Below are 7659 nucleotides of genomic sequence, written 5' to 3'. Positions count from 1 at the left end.
TAAAGTGGAGTGTGCAAGTGGAGAGTAGTGGAAATAAGATCAGAGAGACAATGAGGAGGCCACATTGTGTAGGACTTTGTAGACTTCTGTAAGGATTTAGGTTTTGTTTTGAATGATGCATTAAGTGGGTTAGTTTTGAATAGAGCTGGGCATTATTTGATATGTAGTTTTACAGGATCTCTGTGTTAGGAGACAATTGCAATCATACAGGTTAGAGATTATGACAGTTTTGGTCTATGGCAGTAGGAGTAGAGGAGGTGAGAAGTAATATATTTTGAAGATAGAGATAACAATATGCTGTTGGTTTTGACAAGGAGTGTGAGGGAAAGAGAGGTCTCAAGATAACTCCAAAGATTTTCTCTGAGCACGAGAAGGGAGAGTTCTCTATTTAGATAGAGAAAACTGTGGGGACAGTGGTGGAGACCGAGATCAAGAATTTGGTTTTGGACATTTTAAGTTTGAGATGCGTATTAGACTGCCATGTGTGGTTGTCGGGCAGTCCATTGGATATATGAGTCTAGAATTTGGGGGAGAGAATTGGACTGGAGATTAAAATATTACAACCAATGCAATAAGCTTTGAGTAGCATTTCATGAAATATTTTAATAGATTTACACAGTCTTTATATGTATCACTATATGACTGTACACTATTCTATTTTGTTTACACATGATAGTTTGTGAATGCATACTCTTAATGCCTGAGATTTAAGTGTCAATTTATTTTGTTTCTATTATAACACATTTAATGAATAAAATTACAAGCCTTTATTGGCTTGTTTTCCGAAGATTAGTTTCTAGTGTCATGAATGAAAATAAGAAAAAAATCCTTACTTATGTGCATAACTTAATTCTGTGTTGTCAATTCTATGTGTTTGAGCATAAAGCTTTGATATGGCAATTCTCATTCCACTTTTGGCAAGAAAGATCTAAAGCACATATACTCTAAAACTTCTATGCTTACTCTCACAAAATCATAAATGTCCTGTTGGAGTGCATCGTAGTTTAAATTAGAGCTGGAATGCTTAGAGTCATGCAACTAATGAGCTTTGGATTGGCATTTTACTTGGCTTTGGAGTTTGCCGCTGAAAGCAAGAAAGTCAAATATTTCTTTGTGAATCTCCTCTTAGAATAAAAAGAACATTTTGATTCTCCCGGTGAAAGCCTTCTCCTGATTTATTTTCTGCGTACAATAAATGATCAAGAGCAAGTGGGATATTGTTAAGTGAAGTGTCAGCAGGATGAGCCTGGTCTCACAGTTATACTAGCTGGTATAGTCACCTATTTTTTTGAGATTTCTAACATCTTCGTAATGTGAAAAGACCCCTTGGGAACTGTTTATGTTTCACTGGAAGGCTGGCCCTTAAGAGCTATTGAATGTCCTGAGCTGTCTTCAGAAAATGTTATGTTCGGGCACAGACTGAAGAGTATCAGTGAAATTTTATTGAGAATGTTCACTATTCAGGCCAACATATGGTTGATTAACTCAGGTACAAATCACTGAAGAAATTAAAATGGCCTGCTCTTCTGCTTTTTGTTACAATGGAGAAGGTATTTCACATCTATGCTCCTGACTAAAATTGCTAAGCAGTGAAGAATTTCCAAGATCTTGGAAAGAAGAAAACTTATAGAGGTGAACCCATTATTTGAGGCCACTTTCCCACAGGAATATCTTTCAAGTATAGAAAAAGCAACTGAGAGGCGGAGAAGCTGAGTAGAGGTTTTGACAATGCTGTCAGACTAGACAGACCGAAAAATTGGAATTTGGGGTTTATCAAGGAAGATGAACCTAACAAACAACCCCAAAGGGCTGCATGCGGGGAATAAAGGTAAGCCAGATATTGACCAGCCCTTGCAGAGATTAAAGGTAAACTTCCAGTTATCTAAATTCCTAAAATTGAATTAAAATAATATAGGACTCCTAGCTGTCTGAATTGATGCCAAAATCTGAAATACAGTACGATCATAGCCTAAAATTATTGATACAGCTTTTCAAATAAAGTGTCTAGAAACCAATAAAAGGTAACTAGGTGCATGAGCAGACAAGACCATGTGATTGAAAACTAAGAGAAACAGCAAATAATAGAATCATAGTATTCAGATAATGGAGTTACATATTTAATGACATACTTCAATGTTCAAGAGATGAAAAAGAAAACTCATCTTTTCACTTGAGAATTGGAAACAATAATGAAGAACAAAATGGACATTCCTCCTCTAAAACAATTAAGATAGTATTTATTTAATTAACTGAAAGTGAGTACAATAAACATTTAAATGAAACTATGTAATATAATTATACTGGTAGGTCTTTAGAAAGATAAGGGCTATGGGGCACACATTCCGTCACATCCGTTTGCTCTCACTTTATCTTTGAAAGTCTATTCAGAGCAGGGGTGTAGTAGCAAGGTGTCATCTCACATGTCTTTTCACTTCTATTATTTGTGTTTATATTTTCTGTCCCTGCCTAAATTAGGGGCAGAATTTACCTTGAAAACCAGGACTACTTTCATGGTGTACTCAATATCTTTCAAAACATATCTTTTCACATCACATGACTTTGAGTGGCCTTCCTATATCTACAGGATCTTGCTGCTACTGCCTTTCTCAGCCCATTTCCCGGACCTTGCTACCTTATGTAGTCAGTGACAGCTGAAAGGCCATTCCTGTTTATCTGCATTTTCATTCCTCTCCTCATGGCAGCTTGCTCCATTTGTTCACCTGTCCTAGATGTGACTGTGGAATTCTGTGGGCTGATAGTACCATTTCCACATTTTCTGTTTTTACTAAATTATTAAAAATAATTATGAGTTTCCTAGACTACAAGATATTATTGATTTAAGATAAATCTTCAATGCAGAGAATTTATATTAAATTTATGCAAAATATCATTCAAAACCTGCCCTAATATACATTAATTCCTTCTAAAAAGACACTTTTCTACTGGCACAGCCATAGTTTGACTCTATGCCTTCATTGATAATCCATGCCAGATTCATTATTTCTGAGGCTTAATAAATGATTTGGAAGATTATCCAAGTATACTCTTAGCTTAATATATGAATTATTGATTGTCAAAAGATTAATATGTTGAGACATCATATAGTATGTAAACTTCTTCTGCAAACACCACTCCCACGATTCAGAATGGAGACATGAAGTCTCCTTTCGGTGAGAGAGTTGTCAGGCACCCAAATCTGTCAGATTATTGACTGCAGAGATTAATAGCCTAGTATATGGGTCATAGATGGAGAATATTCAAGAAATATTAAAGCTAGACTATTTGATAGGTTGGTCTGATTAGCTGTCTACTTTGGTCAATAATTACAGTTTTCCTAGGAGTGAGGATTTCTCAAGACCTGAGATTTCAGTGTTAAAATCAGGGAAGTCCTGCAAAAACTGCGATGGCTGGTTGCCCCATCTATCTCCTCCCTACTCTGCCTTTTTGAGGAAGTTGAGAGTTCAAAGAAATTGATGGAGACAATTAGTGTTTTTTTTTTTTTTTTTACCCACAGTAATTCAGGAACAGAGAAGAACAAGTATAAATGAAATTGGATTTTCCCTTAAATTGTTTTTTTGGGGGTGGAAGGAATGGAGAGTATGCTCATGTACCACACCGTATCTTGCCTAGATTTCCAATAAGTGCAGCCCAAAAATGAAGTCAAGCCTCATGAAAGCTTGGAGAAAGTAAGAGAAGTAGTAAGAGTCCTCCAGTGGGAGGATAGTACGTGAGAAATAAAGCAATGACTATATTTGGCATGAAGATCAGAAATTTTTCATTCCTGTCAGCTTAAGTGGTGGAACATAAGGTTTGAAGAGTGTTGTTTTGTTAGAGTACTGCAGAGATACAGAACCAATAGAATATACACAGATAGCAATATTTAAGGAATTGCAAGGGTGGGGGCTGCTAAGTCCGAAATCTGTAGAGCAGGCTGACAGGTTGGACATTCAGGTTAGTGTTGATGTTGGAGTCTGGAGTTTGAAATCTGCAGGCTGGAAACTCACGCAGGGTTTCTATGTTGCAGTCTTGAGGAAAAATTCTTTCTTCTCTGGGAAACCTCAGTCTTTGTTCTTAAGGTTTCAACTGATTGAATGAGGCCAACCATGTTATGGGGCATAATAAGCTTGTTGTGAAGTGCTGATTTAAATGTTAAAAACACCAAAACATGCCTTCACAACATCTCGACTGATGTTTGACTGAACAACTGACACCATAGCCAGCCATGTTGACACATAAAATTAGCCATCATAAGGGTGAAATTGATGGGCTTAGTGAAGCAAGAATTGACCTTTTGTGAGGGCTGAGGTAATGATCTCCAGCTAGGGTCTAATAGATAAAGAATATGACTGGGTCTTAGGAAATTTCTCATGCCAAGATGCAGTGCAGAGGCCAGATGGACACCCATAGAATACCCAATGTGACACCCGATTGAACCATCATTATCTCCCTCACTTGGAGAACAGATTACAAAAGTTTCAGTAGCTGACCTTGTAGTACACCTGAAGCCACAATAACCTATGCCTTTCAAGGGATTTTCCCTTCACTCTTCCCTCCATTTTATAATGAACAGCTGGACTAGAAACAGGAGAAGGAACAAAATCTGACAAAGTCTCTGTGACAAGAAGGGGGTTGAGATAGTTACACTGACTGGCTTTTTAAAACACTGTGTGGAACTGAATTTACTTGAAAAAGCCTAGATTTATTTAATTGGTTAATTTAACATGTAATAGAAATATTGTTCTGAAAAAATGAAATATGTAAAATTTAGGATTCCATGGACAGATTTCACAGATGATTAAACTAAGCTGAAGAGAAGTGGGTTAACTAAAAAATAGATTAGAAGAAAAAGTCTAGAATTAAGAAAAGAGAGACAAAAGGAAGGAAAATATAGAAAAGAGATTCTTAAACACAGGAGTTTGTTAAGAAGGGAATGTGCAATTGAATTGGTAGAAGAAAAGAAAGTAATGGAGAAAAAAACCGATGTTTGATGATATAATGCTTGATCACTTCCCAAAGCAGATGAAAGATATCAAGTCATGGTTTTAGGAAGCTCCAAGAAATACAAGCAAGATTGTGTTAGACTGAAAACTCAACCTAAGCATATCATAGTAAAGGTGCTTAAAAGCAAAGAATAAAACAAAGCCTTTGGGGCCAATCCTATGGTGGAGTAGTTGGGTTTGGCATACTCCACTTCACCAATCTGGGTTCATAGGTTCAGATCCCAGGCGTGGACCTACACCACTTGTCAGCCATGCTGTGGCCATGGCCCACATACAAAATAGAGAAAGATTGGCAAAGATGTTAGCTCATGGCAAATATTCCTCAGCAACGAGAAACAAAGCAAAGCAAAAACAAAAACAAATAAAATAAAGCTCTGAAAGCAACCAGAGAAAAATGATAAATTTCCTTTAAAAACATATAATAAGAATTACATCTGACTTCTTATATGAAAGAGTAAAGCAAGAAGATAATGAAATAGTGTGTATTCAAAGCACCAGAAAAAATTACCTACCAAATTAAAATTACCTACCAAATTAAAATTACCTACCAAAGGAAAGTGTCTTTCAAGAATTAAGACAAAATAAAGACATATTGAGAAAAAATTGGAATATTTTATTACCTATAGACCCATGCTGAAAAGAAGGTTACAGGCGATATTTTAGGCAAGTGGAATCTAGTTGGAAAGTCAGATATTATGATAGCCAGCCACTGGGAAGTCTCCCAATGTTTCCTGTCTCCTAGTATTCCTTTCTCCTGATATTAATATCCTCCCAGGCACATTAAATAAATATAACCTATGTAACCAATACAACATTGAAGAAATAACAGTGTGTGACCTGAGAAGCTAGGACATTAAAGAGACTGTGACTTCTTACTACTCTCTTTTGGATAATTTGTTGTAGAGGAAGCCAGATGCCACCTTGTGAGAACAGGCAAGTAGCTTCAAAGACAGATTCACAAGAAACTGAGGTCTCTTGCCAATGGGCAGCACTAACTTGCCAGCATGTGAATGGGTTGCCTCCAAAGCTACCAGTCAAGTCATTTGCTGAATGAAGCTCTGGCTGACATCTTGACAGCAAGCTGGAGTCAGAACCAGCCAGGGAAGCCATCTTCAAATTCATGACTCACAGAAATGGTATGAGAGAATAATGTTTAATATTCATGTTGCTGAAATTTGGGGCAATTTGTTACACAGCAGTGAATAACTAATGTAGAGATGCAGTAAGATGTGAAGTAAAATATAGGCATAAGTATGATGTTTATCAGCTGTATAAAACAAGAACAATATTTTGCATGGTTAAAATATACATGGAAGTAAAACATGTTATAATAGCAAATAAGACAAGAGGAAGATCAATGGGGTTAAGTACTGAATAGTTCCTCAATTGTCCATGAAATTCTAGAAGTTCTAATTGATATAAGATTATTTTTCTGGCAGAATAAAGAGAGTGATTCTTTTTTCCGTCTTTTGTGTTCTTTGGCTTGATAGTGAGTGATTGAAAAAATAACTTTTTGAGGTAAAATTAACATACAAGGAGTTGTGTGTTTTTAAAGTGCCCGACTTCAGAAGCTATATGTATATACCTGTGGCTTAATCTCTACAATCAAGATGGTGAATGTACTCACATAAATGTTTAATATTGTTATGTCCTCTTGAATAACTGACCCCTTTATCACTACAAAATGATCTTCCTTTTCCCTGATAATATTTTTTGTTGTGAAATCAACTTCATCTGATATTAAAATAATAACTCCATTTTTTAGACTAGTGTTAGAATGGTTAATCTTTTAAATTTTAATCTGTTTGTATCTTGCTTTTTGTCCCATCTATTCTTTCTTCCTCTTTTTCTCTTGTTTACTTTTTGATTAATTGAGTATTTTTTATGCCTCCTTTTTGTTTCATTGTTGGCTTATAATGTGTAGTTTTTTTGCATGTTTATTTAGTGGTTGATTTGGGATTTGTAGTATAATTTTAACTTACCATACTCTACCATCACTTCCTTTCTAGTGCTGGGATATTTCTGTAATATATTCAATTTCTATCCCCCCTGAACTTTTTGCTATTGTTATCATACATTTTACTTTTATACGTGTTATAAATCCCACAATACGCTGCTACAAATTTTGAATACATAGTCAACTAACTTCTAAAGAGAGTTAAATAATAATAATTTGAAAATCTTGTAAATTTACTCATTTGATTACCTTTCCCAGTTCTATTCATATTTTCATCTGCTATCATTTTCCTTTTGTCTGGAGGATTGCTTTCAGTATATCTTGTAGTGTAGAACTAGTAGTGACATATTCTTTCAGATTTGGTATGTTTTCAAAATTTTTATTCTACATTTGCTTTTGAAATATCATTTTTCTAGGTATAGAATTTTTGATTGACAGCTACTCTCAGTGCTTTCAAGATGTTGTTCCACTGTCTTCTGGTTTGCATTGTTACCAAAGAGAAATCTGCCAACATCCTTATCTTTTTTCCTCTGTGTATAATGTCTTTTTCTCTTAGTGCTTTCAAGATATTCTTTTTATCATTGGCTTTGAGCAATTTGATTATGATGATAAGGTTTGGTACATTTTTCTTCACATTTCTTGTGTTTGCAGCTTATTGAATTTCCTGGATATGTTCATTTATAACTGTCATAGAATTTGGAA

This window comes from Equus przewalskii, chromosome 14 (assembly GCF_037783145.1).
Source record: "Equus przewalskii isolate Varuska chromosome 14, EquPr2, whole genome shotgun sequence".
NCBI lineage: Eukaryota > Metazoa > Chordata > Mammalia > Perissodactyla > Equidae > Equus > Equus przewalskii.
Note: the sequence above shows the minus strand (reverse complement) of the source record.